This window comes from Equus asinus, chromosome 8 (genome assembly GCF_041296235.1).
Source record: "Equus asinus isolate D_3611 breed Donkey chromosome 8, EquAss-T2T_v2, whole genome shotgun sequence".
In the NCBI taxonomy this organism is placed as follows: Eukaryota; Metazoa; Chordata; class Mammalia; order Perissodactyla; family Equidae; genus Equus; species Equus asinus.
Genome location: NC_091797.1, coordinates 21,470,812 through 21,486,582, shown reverse-complemented (window position 1 = coordinate 21,486,582; position 15,771 = coordinate 21,470,812). Strand labels below are relative to the sequence as shown.

Sequence of the window (15,771 nt, the reverse complement as noted above, 5' to 3'; positions counted from 1 at the left end):
GATGGAGACTGAGCCCTTAGATCTAGGCGGGGGTTACAAATGGCCTGTAGCCCCCAGACTACATTCCCCACCCCACTGCAGCCATAGGGCTCCCCCTGCTTCAGCCACAGACTCTGAGGGCTTAAGAGAAATGGTAACAGGGGTGGGCGGTCTGCACATGAGTGCAAAGGGCTGCAAGCGAGAGTGCCTGCATGTACAGTTGGGTGTGCAGACGTGAGCTCCTGAACAATGTTATGAGGGTAATAACGGGCTCTGGGGGGTGCACACGTGCAGGGGTACCCATGGTTGGCCTGGAGGAATGTAAACCATGTCTCAGCTGCCTGCAAGGGTGTTCTGTGTGAGCCCTGGGCCATGTGTGTGGGCGGTGGGTGGGGGACATTAAGTGTGAGGGTGCTAAGGCCTCGGGAGCACGGCCTCCCGCCCAGGCACTTCCCTCTGCAGCTCATTAGCACCCAAGGCCTCAATTTACTGCCTCTGCTCCTCTACCCCCTGGCTCTGACTTCATTAGGCTCCAGCCCCCTTCCTAGGACAGTGGGGAGGGGAGAGGAATGACTGCTTAATCTGCAGTGCAGGATCCCTGGGGAAGGAAGGAAAGTCCTGGGGGCGGGGGAGAGGGGAGACCAAGCACAGAACTTAATATAGTCACAGGGCAGGCCGAAGAGGATGTCAGCTCCTATTACACCTACCACCTCGCCCCCATCATATGACCCAGCTCCTGCTGGTGAGGCGTGGGCAGGGTGAGGAGCACCTGGGCCTGGGCATGCTGGGGGCTGCCCTGTGCTCTGTCCTCCATACATCCTTAAATGGAGTCCCTCTCCCAGCTGGTCCTCCTGGCAAGGGGCAGGGTCCAGCTCTCCGCTCAGTGTGCCTCTGGATGGCTTGGCTGGGTAGTCCTGACTCCCACTGGGCCAGCCAGGAAGGGAGGGAAGGGGTGGGCACCTCCAGCACTGATCCCAGCACAGCCCCCAAAGGGACAGGTCCTTCTGATGCTCACCCTCCCCCACCTCCCTCCCTCACCCCTAGGTCCATGGTCCCAAACTATGGCACACCTGTGGGCAGAGCCCTGAGTTAGGCGTAGTGGTGAGAGCCAGGGTGAGAAGGAGCAGAGCAGCCAGGTCAGCAGCCCCTTCCCAGCCGCTTCAGGAAAGCAGTGCATGTGCCACGAAAGTCGGGTTCAGATAAGTCCTCCCCTAAACCCCTCCAGCCTAGAAATCCCGGAGCCCAGTAGGAGGGGGACACAGCCCTGCCCTCAGGGAGCCCCAGACTATCACATCAAATCCCCTCTGTTGAGCTTCCTGTGTGACCTTGGGGATTTACTCAACATCTTGGAGCATCAGTTTTCTTGTCTGTGAAATGGTAACATGGCCGTGTCCCTCAAAGGTACTTGGTCTATGCCTGGCAGATAGCAAAACCTGAATAAAAGGTGGCTGTTCTTCTTCAATGTGAGCTTTTTGTGAAAGAAATCATCACATTTGGTTTTTAATTGGGGAAGTAGATTCCAGTAGGATCGTGTGCACTCCCTATTTCCACCTAGAGACAGGTCATCTCTGGAAGGTCTGGCTGCATTGACACCCCATGGTCTCCCCAGGTAGCCCCAGGCTTCATGTTTATAGTCAACAAATATCCTGAAAAGTCTGTCACACAAGCAGTCCCAGGCATGAGGACACCAGTGCAGCACGGGGACAAGGCAAACCCTGCAGCTGCCCCCACCAGACAATGCTATCCGGTGGCTTCTGGTCATTGACTTCCCGGGAACCCAGTTTTTAAAACTTACTTTTTATTGAATTGTAAGGTTTGTGCATCAAATTGAACAAATCTTAAGAGATCTGGCAAACTTGTGCATATGTATATGCCCATGTAACCACCACCCAGATCACGCACAGAGTATTCCCGCACCCCAGGAGGCTCCCTCAAGCCCCTCCCAGTCAACCCCATCTCTCAGAAGTAACCACTATTCTGACTTTTATCACCACGGGTTGGCTTTGTTCTTGAACCTCACGCACACGGACTCCTAGAGCATACACTCTTTGTATGGGGCCCAGTGTGGTCAGTGTGGGGTCTGTGAGGGTCATCCATGCTATTCCTGCAGCATTAGGTCTTCCTTTTTAGTGGCTGAGCAGCCTTCCATTGCGTGGCTATGCCACAATTTATTATCTATTCTGCTGTTGATAGACATTTGGGTTGTTTCCAGTTTTTAATTAATAGCAGTAAAGCAGCCATAGCATTCTTGGACATGTCTTTCAGTGCACGTAAACATGGCAACCCATGCCTGAGAGCAGATTTTGAGGGGGATGCTTAGTTAACAACTCCAGGGAGGGAAGGAGGGATTGAAAATTATCATGCTCCTGCCCTGGGCCATGAGCTTTTTTGGGTTCATGGGACCAGCCACAGGGGAAGGAGGACAGAGGCAGAGCAGCTCCCAAGAGGAACTCCACCAACCTCGTCACTGAGCCTAGAGCCAGCAGCATGTGTGTGTGCGTGTGTGTGTGTGTGCATGTGTGTGTGTGACTGTATTCGTTTCCCAGAGCTGCCATAACAAATTACCACAGACTTGGTGGCTTAAACCAACAGAAATTTACTCTCTCGTAGTTAAGGAGGCCAGAGTCCAAAATCAACGTGTCAGCAGGTTTGGTTCCTTCTGGAGGCTCTGAGGGAGTCTGTTGCATGCCTCTCTCCTAGCTCCTGGCATTTGCCGGCAATCCCCAGTGTTCCTTGGCTTACAGCTGCATCACTCCAATCTCTGCCTCCATCATCATGTGTCCATCTTCCCTGTGTGTCTCTGAGTCGCTGTGTCTACAAATCTCTCTCTCCCTAAAAGACACCAGTCATCAAATTTAGGGCCCACTCTAATCCAGTAAGATCTCATCTTAAAACTTGATTACACCTACAAAGACTCTATTTCCAACTAAGGTCATGTTCCCAGGTAGTAGGGGTTAGGATGTCAACATATCTTTTGGGGGACACAATTCCACCAACAGCAGTGATTATGACTCTGCATGTGTGGCTGTACATGAGTGTGGTTGTATGAAATTGTGAGTGTACATGAATGTCTATGTGGGTGTGTACAAGTGTGAGGGAGTACTGAGAGTGTGTGTGCATGTGCTTGTGAGAACGTGTCTGTATTGGTGTCTCTGGTTGCGCTCATGTGGCCGTGGGCACATGTAAGTGAGAGTGTGTGTGCCCCTGTGTCCATGGACACCCCTGCTGGACAAGCTGAGAAGGGTGGCAAGACAGCATGGTGGCAGCAGGCCTGGCTCCCTGCCGTGGTTGAAGCCGTGTTTGGAGCCAGCCAGGGTGGGCCAGCAGGGCCTTGCCTCATGAATCCAGAGAGTGAGCTGTGAGAAGCAAGGACAAGGGTGTTTGCTGAGTTGGGCACAGGCTGGTAAGCTGAGGTGGTGGCTCCTGGCGGCAGCATCCGTTCCCAGGTCCTCTTCCAGGAACGTTCCTAGAAGGCCCCTCCACGCAAGCTCCTGTCCCCTGCACCCCATTTGCCTGGATGGGGTGGTGCTGGCTGACTCATTCCCTCCCAGGGTTAGAAGCCAGCACTCAGTTACCTGTTGTGCCAGCCAGGTAGGGGTGGGGCAGGTAGCCAGCCCCTCCCAGGCCCTGCCCCTAGGCCAATCCAGAGAGTACCCAATCACCCGCCACGCCTCGACTGGGGCTGGACCCCAGGAAATGGAGAAAGACAGAGGTGAGCACATGGTCAGGGAAGGCCTAGTGCAGCCCCTTTCGGGCAAACCTGCCCCCGGAGACAGGACATTGGGAGGGTCTCCTCAATAGTAATGTCAGTCAGGGCCTGCTCTGGCCAGTTAACTCATTTAAACCTCACAACCAAGTTTAAGTAGTATTCTCATCATCCCCATTTTACAGATGCTATTGCTGAGGCCCTAAGGAGTTAAATGATCTGCCTAAGATTACACACATTTGTTTATATTTGTTGGAATGCTTTTATTCTCTCTGGAAATCCACGCCCTACCCCTTCCTCCAGACTCAGCCCCAGCTCCTCCCACCATCTCCCTGCCTACCACACACCCACACCCTGGAAGTGCAGCCTCCCCCCTGACCTTCCCCGGGAAGACCCTCTGGCCCAAGGAGCAGTAGGGGGGCAGGTTTGGGGTGGTCTCTCTGATTCCACCCTCCTGGGCTCCTCCATGGTGTCCTGGTTTTGGTTTTGGTGTGGTAGTGAGCTTATTCTCTCTGTGAACATGTCAGTGAGCACACATTGGAGGAGGGGGTGTCTGGGCATGCTGGCACACCTGCAGGTGGGCTGCCCCCAGGGACCCATGAGGGCACGGCTGTGGTGGGACATACATTGCACAGGGTGTACCTGTGAAAGTGCCTAGGCACAGGGTGCAAGCCCCTGTGGATGTTCATGAAAAGCCTGTCCCCCTGCATGCTTGGGCGTCTGTAGGGTGCCTCCCCCATCTCTCCCCCCTTATCAGATAACTGCCAGGATCCTCAGTTCTCAGACTCCCGGGCCCCAGGCGAGAGAGCCTGGTGAAAACTGCCTAGGACTGGGAACAGGGGCACCTAAGTCTCAAGCCTCGCCAGCTCCAGCCGCAGGTGCCCTTGAGCCAGCACCGCCCCACCCTGGCAGCTGGAGTGTCCTCACCCAATGGGATGGGGTGACACAAGGGGAGGAGGCAGCAGGAACGCTTCTCCCGCCCCCAGGAGCACAGGGAGTCTCATTACCCCGGCACTCAGTAGACTGGGGGGATTGAGCCAGGACTTGGCATTGACTACAAAGTGTGGGGGGCACCCCCCAGCACTCCCGCGGGCGGCTGGCCGGGGGGAGGGGCTGTGACGTTCAGTGGCCTCATGCAGCCGAGAGGAAGTAGCTAATTGCTGACCTGATGACTGGGCAGCCTGAGGAGTGGGGTGATGATGCCACTCGCGGAAGCAGGCGCCCCAGCCCAAGGAGGGGGCCCTGCAGGGACGGGTGGGCCAGGCCTGGGCTCTGCAGAGGCCGAGGTGGCTGTGGCCAAAGGAGCAGGGGGTGGGGGTTGTTGAGGCTGTGACCGTGAGAAAGGGCTCCTCCAGGGCTTCCCTCAGCTTCAGGGGAAGAGAGTTCAGAGGCACCGAGGGGATGAGGGGATTTGGGACGGGGCTACACGGGGCAGAGTGGGAGAAGATGGAGGCTGAGGCTTCTTCTTGCCCCCTCTCCACCTACGTTGCCCCCACCTTCCCATCTCCCCCACTCCCACCTTATCCCCTCTTTGGTCCCTGTGGCCCAGGTGGGTGAGGAAGGAGGGAGTAGATGGAGGGTTCTTTTCATCAGAAGACCCCCGGGCACCAGCAGCCTTCTTGGCCATACCTACCCTGCTGAAGACCAGAGCTCCAGGAGAAGCAGTGGCACTTCAGCTGTCCTCACAGACAGGAAGAGCAGGTGGAGAGAACAGCACAAGCAAAGGCCGGGCAGTGGGGTCTAGTGAGGGTGATGGAGGATAGGGCTTGGTGGCCATGGTAATGAGGAGAGAGGAGATGCGCAGCGCCGTTCTGCACCAAGGGCCACACTGTCCCTTCCTGGCAGAAACGGTGGGTAACCACACTTGGAGCTTCTCCCACATGCTGGCCACAGCCTCTGGCCAGACAGGCCTGGCCTCGACTGCCAGAGCAAGGGCCAGGACCAGGTCAACAGCCACGCGAGATGGGGACCACCCCCGGCCCCTCCATCCCCAGGTGTATCAACACCAGAGAACCAGCAGCCCTGAGTCCCAAGAAACAGGATCCATCCGCCTGTCAGTTCTCTGGGCCCCTAGCGCCCCCTGTGGGCAGGAAGCTACACGAATGGGGGAGGGGCCTCTACCTGCCTGCGGGGAGGAAGGGAGACAGACTTGCCCTCCTGGAAGCAAACAGACCCTGCCTCAGGGAACCCCCAGTGTGACGAAGGAGACACCGACATTGAGCTCTGAGCTCCAGCCTCAAAAGCAGCCCCTGTCCTCAGGAAGCTCCTAGTCTGATGGAGACGTACTACCATCAGAGATCCATTCCGAAGGGTGAAACATACCAGCTGGCTTTAGGAAACGTCGTAGTCTGCGGGTAGGGACACACAACCCCAGCGAATTTTTCCGGAGCCCCCAATCTGTTGCAAACACAGATTAGACATTTTGGTGACTGTAGGGCTGCTAGAAAAAAATACAAGATGCCCAGGTAAATTTAAACTAACAACGAATAATTTTTTTAGTATAAGTATGCCCCACATGTTGTAGGGGATATACTTGTACTGAAATATGATTCGTTGTTTATTTGAACTTCAAATTTAACTGGACGTCCCGTATTTTTATTTGCCAAATCTGAGAGCCCTAGATGCCTCCAACTTGAGGGAGGAGGGGGGACTCCCATACACGGAAATGCAGGTAAACACCTCAGCGTGCTCTGGAAAGCAGCTGTGAGGCGGGAGGGGGAGTCCTGGGGCGCCGGCTTGCAGCAGTTTAAAATTCCTTCCAAGCCAGATCCCTAATCCCTCGGTGCACAATGGCCGCCTTCTCCCCCGCCGCCAGCGCCCACGCCCTCCCCCGCGGGGCCGTGGCAGTGCCACCACGGGCCTCCCTAAGCCCCTTTGAAGCCGCCAGAGCCCCGCGCCGCGGGAGGCCCCGCCGCTATGCCAGTTATGCCAGCTATGTCCCCGCCGCCGCCGGCCACCACGGCTCCCCCATTAATGCTAGCTAATCTGGCTAATAAATAAACTCCCCTCCCAGCCTCAGTCCCCCACTGGCTCCTCCCTGCTCCCCGAGAATTGATTCCAGGGCTTGGGTGAAACAAGCGCCCCCACTCCCTTCAGATGCCTCTGCTTTTTTTTCTCTTGCTGCCCTACGTCTGTTGCCCATGTCTGACGGGACTCGGGGCGCCTCTGCCTCGTGCACTGCATCTGCATCTCTTTCAGTCCACCTGCGCGCAGGGAGCAGGCCACATGCCTGGGTGCCCGGGAACTAGACTCGATGCCCCCGAGAAGATCCGCTGGACCGAGGAGCGCCCCCTGGAGGCGGGAGGAGGAGCAGGCCACGCCCCTCCTGGCCCCGCCCTCCTGTGTCCGCGGAAGTGGGCGCCCCGCGGGCTGCCCCAGGACTGGTGACTTCGTGCTAGGGAAAGGCGCCGGCGCCTCCTACGGCAGGAGTCCCTTCTCCGCGGCCTCTGCCGCCCCCTGTGTCCCCACCCGGGCTTCTGAGAGTCTGACTCAGAGCCGAGCCCGCATCGCTTCACCTCCTACAACACACCCGGAGCGCGCGGAGAAATTACAGGATTGCAGGGGCACGGCTAATGCTCTCTAATTACCCACTGCCGCTCTCGTTCGCGGCGCTCTGCGGCGCTGGGCCAACATGCTGTAATTAGGCCGCCCCTCCCCGGTCCCTGAACCCGTCCCCGGTGCCCAGGACAGCGCGCATCCGCTCAGCCCGCCGCCCCCTGCTGCCCTCCGGGACTGCCCCGCGGTCCCAGGAGAGAGTTCTGAGACCCCCCCACTTGGGGTGGGGAGAGGGGAGGTGCGGGACTTGGAGACCAGCCCCTCCCTCCCTGTGAGCCTACAGTCCTGGAGATCTCTGCTGGAAGGGACTGGGAGAGTAGGGACGGTGCAGGACCCATTTCGTTGACATGGACACTGAGGCCTATTGGAAAGCTAACTGTCCGGGGGAGGGGTGGGTAGGGCACCAGGGCAACAGTATCCCCATATTGCGTATGAGGCACAAAACAGTAAAGGCTCTCAGGGAAGGCCACCAAGCCAAACTTCCAGATCAGCTCATTTAAGGGTGGCTCTATGACGCCCCACCGTCTCCTTCCCTTGGCGAGGGCGTTACGTTCCTGCAAAGAAAGGTGATCCCCCATCATAGACCCGGAGCCCTTGGCAGCCGACCAGCTGTGACCTGTTGGTCACAAGGGAGCTGGCAACGGGTGGCTTCAGTCTCCCATCCCAGGAAGGGTGGGAGGAGGCCCTGAAGACACAAAGCCAGACCTGGCAGCCAAGACTAAGGGGGAGCAACTTGGCTGTCTACTTCTTTATCCAACCAGGCTCAAACCTCTCCTCTGTCGGGAATTCTTCCCTGGTGTCCAGGGAGTCGCAGGCTCGCGGCCTTGGGCCAGGGTTAATCTTTAGTGAGGTGTGGACCGGCCTGTGGGAGGATGTGGTCTTTGTATTGAAGATGAGATCCTGCAGACAGTGTGGGCTCTCCGACTGCCTCCCCGTAGGCAAAGGCCAGTGTGGCCAGACTGGTCCCTGAGGCTTTTGAGTGTGAAACACGGGATTTAGACCAGCCCAGCTGGCCTGTGCCTTCACCCTTTTCCTCAGCTGCTAGGATCTCAGTCCGCACTATTGCCACCCTTTGTCATCTTTGCGTGTTTCTCCATAAGCCTGCGAGGTGAGTGTCACTGGGACCCCCCTTTTTGTCTCCCCCCATGCGGTGGCAGTGGTGGCTGAACACAGTTCTAGAAACCCCTCTAGTACCTCCTTTTTACGTCTTGAGTTTCAGTCTGTGCCTTGGGTAGGCACCATATCTTCTCCAGCAGGGATGACAGCTAATTTCTGCCATGAGACTAGAGGTTCCTTGAGGGCAGGGCAGTGTCTCCCCTCAGACTGGGGCTCCCTGAGGACAGGACTGTGTCTCCCCTCAGACTGGGGCTCGCTGAAGACGGGGCCATGTCTCCCCTCAGACTGGGGCTCCCTGAGGACAGGGCTGGGTCTCCCCTCAGACTGGGGCTCCCTGAGTACAGGGCTGGGTCTCCCCTCAGACCGGGACTCCCTGAGGGTCGGGCCGTGTCTCCCCTCATACTGGGGCTCCTTGAAATCATCAGATTCTCCCCACACATGTGGCATTTGCACCCCACCCCACTCCCCTGGCTCTCCGCACGGCCCAAGCATTCCTCCCAGGACACCGTTTGTCACACTTTGATGAATGAAACCTACTAAGAATAACTCAGTCCTTGTAGTCTCTAAAGGACAGAGTGTGGAGGAGGGAGGCTGGTGATTGTGGGGCGCTAGGGGAGGATGGACACGGCCATTCATTCAATAGCATTTTCCCAGGTGCCCATCTGGACTCTGAGAGAAGATACGGTGAATGCCACAGAGCCCCCTCCTGTGCCATTTCTGCTGTTGCCAGTAGGGGAGCAACCACAGGATCCCTGAGACAGAAATGCCCCCTTCTTTATAGACTTCCCACCCCAGAAGTCATCACTTCAGGGCCACCCAGCCTCCTCAGTGCTTGGCACCAGCTCCCTGTGCTTGGAAGTCAGGTGCTGGGGGTAGGAGGCTGCTTCCAGTGGGACAGGGCTGTGGTGGGGTGCCTGTGGAGCAGCCTTCTTCCTCCTGTGGAGAAATGTCAGAGGGACCACCACTGTAGAAGCTCTCAAACTGGCAGGAGGGCCTTTGGTGCTTTAACTGGGGGAGGCGGTGTGAGTGATCCAGAGGATGAATCTCTGTCTTCTGCTCCCCCGCAACTCTCTCTCTCTCATCCTGCCCCTTCCCACTCCAAAACCTCAAGCCTCTAGCTAAGAATTGAGCGACCTTTCCAATGCAACTATTTTCCCAGGCACTTCACAGGGGGCCTGCGGGGTGGGGAGGCTGTGACCTTAACCCGCTTCCCTGGACAGGGCCTTCCTGGCACTCTGCCCCCACCTGCCACCTCCTGAGAAGGACATTTCGGCCTGGTCTTGGCAAAAACATCAGCCTATGAGCTAGGCAGCCTGGTATGGTACCAGCTCTGCCACTGAGCCCATGGTGACCTTGAGAAGACATGTCCTCCTCTGCGCCTCAGTTTCCCCACATGTAAAATGAGTTTTGTCTAGTTTTCAAACCTTTCTTTTTTAAAAAATAACAGATCCTTTTGTAACTTATGTGGAGTCTCAACTAGTAACACAGACAAAGTTTGGGGTTCTATGGACAAAAGAGGAGTGGGGGCCCAGAGCGCCGATGTTTAGTTTGACACACACGTGCACACACACACGTGCACATAGCTCAGCTCCAGGGCACTCCACAGAGCATACTTCACAAACCTCTGAACCCTGAAATCCTTCCCTGTGCAAACACTCTGGGGCCCTGCCAGGGCTGGGAGTTCTAGAACTGGGGGTGCTGACAGTGACTGTGGGTTGCCTGAGTGTAGGGATCAGGGCTGAGGGGTAACGGAGTAGGGGGCTTGAGCTGGCATGGGGAGTCCTTTCAAAATGGGTAATCCCACTGAGGCTGGGCAGGCGCCTGGGTCCAAAGCGGGGTCCCTGCCAACCCTCACTGCCCTCCCTACCCCCTGAAGCCAGAAGTCAAGTATGCTTGTCTGGCCCTGGCCTCCTCAGCTGGGGACAGGGGGCACAAGTGGAGACTGAGAGTGCCCTTCCCCCGGGGGAGGGGCAGCAGGTGTGGGTGGGAGCCTCTGGCAGCTTTTCTCTGGGATCCCTCTCACTATGCCTGGCCAATGCCAGAGTGGCAAGAGTTGGGGGACTGGCAGGGGCCCACAGTGCCTCAGGGGTGGGGGCTGAGCACCAGGCAGCCTGAGTGTGGCAGCATAGCCCCCTGCAGGAGATGCAGTGAGCCTCACAGCGCCACTGATGCTGGAAATGTGAGAATTTGGTGCCAACAGAGAATGCAGGTGGGAGGAGGCCCATCAGGCACTAGTGACAGGAAGGCAAGAGTGAGGAGAGGAACAGGTGCCACACAGGGAAGAAAAATGGCACCGATAAGAGGCAGGCCTGGGCCTGGGGTCCCAGTTCAGGACAGCAGGGATTGTCCCTCCAAAGTGGGGGAACAGCAGCAGTACCCAGTCCCTCCTTGCCCACAGAGGGACTGTGCTCTGGGGTCCTGAGAAAGGCCTGTGCTCAGCCCCAGCTGCCTGGGGTCACCAGGCAAACGAGGTGCTGCCCTTTCCCTTCACCCCTAAGTGATCTGCACCTGCACAGCCCTGGAAAGATCGCTGTTCCCAATTGCCCTCAGGGGACATGTGGGGGAGCACAGGAGTTTCCCCCAGTCCCCACCTCCCTGGGACGTACAATGAGGGATGGGGAGAGCTACCTCACCATCCTCCATCCCACACACACACACATACACACACACACATACACTGGTGTCTGTTCCCTAGAGACTTAGCAGCCTTGGCCTGGGTCACTGCTAATGTCCCAGGCATGACAGCGCGCTGGGGCTGCAGGAATGGAAAAGTCAGCCAAGGTTTCTGCCCTCATGGTGCTCACATTCTAGGGAGGGAATGACAGGTGATCAACGAGTCAACAAACCGTAAAGTTCAGGTGGTGAGAAGACAACTATCAGTGGAGAGTGGGGGGATAGGGGGTCTTTTAGGTGGGGTGGTGAAAGGATGCCTCTGGGAGGAGGTGACATTTGAGTGGAGACCCGAGTTACAGGAAGCCAGTCATGCTTTGGGACCAAAAGGACTCCAAAATGTACAATATTTTTAAACTGAAAGAACATGTGTCCATAGACATTAAAGGACAGAGGACTTAGAACTGTCTCTGGAGCATGTTTGTGTCCAGCACAGTGACAGGAAACCCACATACATTCTCTCTCAGAGCCCTCTTCAGAACCTGTGTGTCAAATGGTATTATTTTCATTTTACACATGGGGAATATGAAGCCCACAGAGGTTATTGTTTCATTCATTTCATAAGATGCGTTGCGTTTTAGCCTCTGAAATCACTATAATAAGTCCCACGTGGACCTGCCCGCCTAGATCCTACAGTCTGTGAGGACAGAGGAGGATCAGGAGGGCTTCCTGGAGGAGCCCATGGCTAAGTTGAGTCTGAAAGGAGGAGGAGGGGGTGACAGAAGTGATGAGGAGAGGAGGGGGCCCAGAGGAGGTGGCATCAGCAGCAGGGAGACCTGCAGGCAGAAGTAAAGGACTGAGGAGGGGGTCGTGCCGGGCTGCCTGGTCAGCAACTTGAGTGAGCTGGGGTGGTGAGTGAGGACCCTGCAGGCAGGTCAGAGTACGGAAGGGCAAATGGGGCCACGTGGTGTGTCTGTTAGGCAAGGCAGGTAGGATAGGACCTCTTCCAAGGCTCTGGTGACCTGGCCACCCCTGAGTGACAGGGTTAATAATGGCAAAAGGTGGGTGCCAGCCAACAGCAAGGCATAGTCAGACAACTCACACAGGCTTACGCACTCCACACACACAGACACATAGACAGACATGTGCACCCCATACATGCACAAACGCACATGCAGCTGGCCTAACTGTCCATCTCTACTGATGAGGGCCTGCAGAGAGGCACAGGACGGGGGTCAGAGGGCACAGAACAGCGTGACTGCATAGCTCTGGCCTTGGGATCTAGGCACCTCTTTCAGGACAGATGTGTCTCCATAGCCCCCTTCCAGGCTCTCAGGCCCCTTGTCCTCCTCTCCACTTGTGCTCTGAGATCTCACCTGCCAGCACATTGTCCAGGATGTGCACATAGGACCTGGTCACGTTCATAGGGGAGGCAGCCCTGGGCATCAGCCAGCAGGAGAATCCAGACTCAGAACAGACCCTGCCAGGCTGGAGTAAACAGGCCAGACCAGAGAGATGAGCATTCACAGGGTTAACGCAAGGGCTCGAATGTGAGGTCAGACACTCAACAGCTCAGACAGGCTGGGGGAGGCCACATGTAAGATTGGTTCCAGTGAGCACTCTGGAAGGGGACTTGTCCCCCAGGGAGCAACGAGTATGCAGTCTTGGGCGGCACTCATGGAAGGGCAGCCTCATGAGTGGAGGCTAGGCAGAGAGAGGGGTGCCCCTGGGCTCTGAGCTGGCCAGTCCCTCCCGGAACAGGGTCCAGACCTGGGGATCTTCTTCTCAAGGGGACAAGGACAAAGACAGCGACAGGGTGGGGAACTCGTCATCCCCGTCCTCATATGACAGGTCATATGAGGAACTGTCACAAGGATGTTCAGCCCCAAGAACGAAGGGCCCAGACACCTGGGAGGCCCACACTCCAGCCATGGCCTTTGCATGTGCCACATCTCCCACTGGCAACTTTCCTCCCTCCCTAACTAGTTAAGCCCTGCATGCTCTTCCCACTAGCTAAAGCAGCACTTCCTCAGGAAGCCTTTTCTGACCTCTCTGTGGAGTATGTCCCACTTTTCTGTGCTCTGCCTCCCACCTTGCCCTGGTCTTGGGGTACCCTTACCAGAGGCAGCTTTACAGTTTTCTGCATGATGGACCACAGTCTCTCTAACTAGACTGCAAGCTCAGCGAGGTCAGGGGCTACATGTGCTGCTGCTTACTGTTGTTTTCCTGGTGTCTGGCACACAATAGAAGCTCAAGAAAATGGAGGAAAGGAGGAGGGAGAAAAGGAAGGGAGGAAGGGAGGGAAGGAGGAGAGAAGAAGGGAACTGAGCATGCCTTGAACTCTCCGAAGGCTGCCAGCTGCCAGCAGCCATACAAAGGAGGGTTAAACTGGTTCTCAGTGGCAGCAGGAACACCAGTAGAAGGTGAACCTAGGGAGTCTGATTTCAAATCATCAACAGTAAGGTTGTAAAAGTCAACTGGTCACAGTGTGGATTGGTCTGCCCTGGAATACTCTGTGCTTCTCAGGATGAGTTTAAGCAGAACCAAGAGCACTTCTCTGAGGAGCTATTACTCCAGGGAATGAAGGAACCGAGGAATGATGAAAAATGAAAGAATGAATGAACAAAATATGACTGATGATACTACAGAGTATTTCACGCACTGGGCAGAAAGCCAGAGACATCTGACCTTTGTCTGTGAGTCTAGCTGTGCCAGACCCCAGGTGGACAACGAGCCGAGGACCCTGTCCTCAAGGAGCTCAGCCTGGTGAGAGATGCACGCAGCACATGTACATACAAGAAAGCACACTGCAAATCCACCCAGCAATGCCACACGTGTCCTACTAGATGATGTTCATAGCAGGGCAGGGAGAAAGGTGTCTTGGGAGCAGCTCAGTCCTGACTTCCCTCCCCACACCTCCCAGCTTTCTGAAGGAGGTCACATTCTGAAATCCACTTTGGGCCACTTTCCCAGGGGGTAACCCCTTGGCACAAGTCTTTCCTGAGGTCAATGCCCCTCTGGCAGCTTCCTTCTCAGGATCAAGGGTAGGGTTGGGAAGGAGAAACTTGGCACCTGGCCTTAGTCAGCAATGACCTTATCTGCAGAGGCTGGGGCTGGGCAGGGGGTGGACACCCTGGCTCTGAACACCTGCCCCCAGCAGGTTCAGAAGCCTGAGACATATGCCTAGCCCATGCTCAGGAGGCCCCCACGCCCCGACCCCCAGCTTCCTGAGAGCAGGGATCATGTCTTACCTGCCTCTATTCCACCCTTGGTACAGAGGAGGTGCCCACAGGTTGTGACATGAGCAGTGCAGGGCCAGGGCTGGCAGAGCTGAAATAGAAAGGGGTGTTCTGCTCAAGCAGACAGAGATGGAACGCCATCCTAGCTGGGGTGCAGTAGTGTCTAGACAGGGACTGGGAAGAGCACACATCCCCCTGAGGCCCCGAAGGCTGGGACCGGACTGAACTGTCTTCTGTTCATGCTCGGGGCTTGCCCTGTCTCCAGCAGCCCCACTGTGGCCTATGACCGGTCAATGACTCACAGCCAGCTGTGGGCATGGAGGGGAGAAAGTGGCCCCTAGCTGAGCTCATGTACTTGCAATTAGCCCTCTACGCCCCCTCACCACGAGAGCCTCCGGCTTCCACGCACGCACGTCCCAGGCTGCCCTTTCCTGACCGCAGCGTGCCTCTCACTGCTTATTTTAGCCTGATGAAGGCTCTTGAAATGTCAGAGCTGGAACCGAGCTGGGGCTCATGGAGTTCAACCCTTTCATTCAACCAGGGAGAAAATGGGGACTCAGAGAAAGTCGGTGATGTGTTTCAGGTAGCACACTAATTGGCAGTACGGCCAGAAATTGACTGCAGACACTGGGAGCCCAAATCTGGCTGTCCTTAACTCAGGGGGGCAGTCTGCTCCAGGCGGCCCCTCACCAGACTTCTGGAGCCTCTGGAGCCAGGATGCCTGGATTCGAATCCTGATTTGCCAGTTATCAGCTGTTAGACTTCAGGAATGTTACTTTGCCTCTCCGTACCTCAGTTTCCCCATCTGTAAAATGGGGCTAATAATGGTACCTACCTCCCAGATTGGTGTGAGGATTGAATGAGCTACTATATCTGAATTTTTGAGACCAGTGCCGGGCACATGACAAGCACTCAGAACATGTTAGCTAACATTCTTACGTGCTCAGTAGAGTCACCAGGATTTGGTCCTCGGTGTGAAAAGTTCAAAAATTTGGTTTTACCAGTTTGTCTAAGGGTAAGCAGACTCCGAGAGGCTGGCCTTCTAACCAGGCTTGTGGCAAACTGACATATGGTGTTACCCTGGGGACAGATGTTGCTGTCAGAAGGACCACAGTGGGAACAGAGGCTGCTTCTCGCTCTGGCAGCCACCACCTGAGATCCAAAGACTGCAGACATCACAGCAAGGGCAGTTGGAGATTCTCAGGGCTGTTCAAGGTGGGTGAGCCTGAAGAATGCCCTTCTGAACTCAAAAATGGGCCTCTGTTCATCTGCAAAACTGGGGAATCATAGCCTCGAACTCGCGGGGTGATTATGTGCATGAGAGCAGGTGACACAGTACCTGGCACAGTCCTTTCCAGCCTCCTCCCATGCCCTCTACCCCATCCCCCATCACCTGCTTGAGGCCAGTTCGTCTTGATTCAGAGCATCCTCCCCTGGATCCACTTGGATAAATATTGACAAATTCTTCTCCTTTCACATTCCTCCTTTTTTAGTCGCCAAAGCTCTGACACCTCACACCAGATGAACTATGGTCCCAGAACACGTACAAGATTGGGGTGGTCTCAT

General features: G+C 56.1%; 2 long non-coding RNA genes across 2 annotated transcripts in view; both read right to left on the bottom strand.

Moving 5' to 3' along the window:
- The window catches only part of LOC123288316 (uncharacterized), an 80,805-nt gene that overhangs the window by 10,318 nt on the left and 54,716 nt on the right, over positions 1 to 15,771 (bottom strand). The window lies entirely within an intron of this gene.
- Positions 2,560 to 14,499, bottom strand: LOC106828749 (uncharacterized). The gene is made up of 2 exons (XR_006531966.2): positions 14,218 to 14,499; positions 2,560 to 2,811 (listed from the first exon to the last, which is right to left on the bottom strand). It is a non-coding gene; the product is annotated as an uncharacterized lncRNA (long non-coding RNA).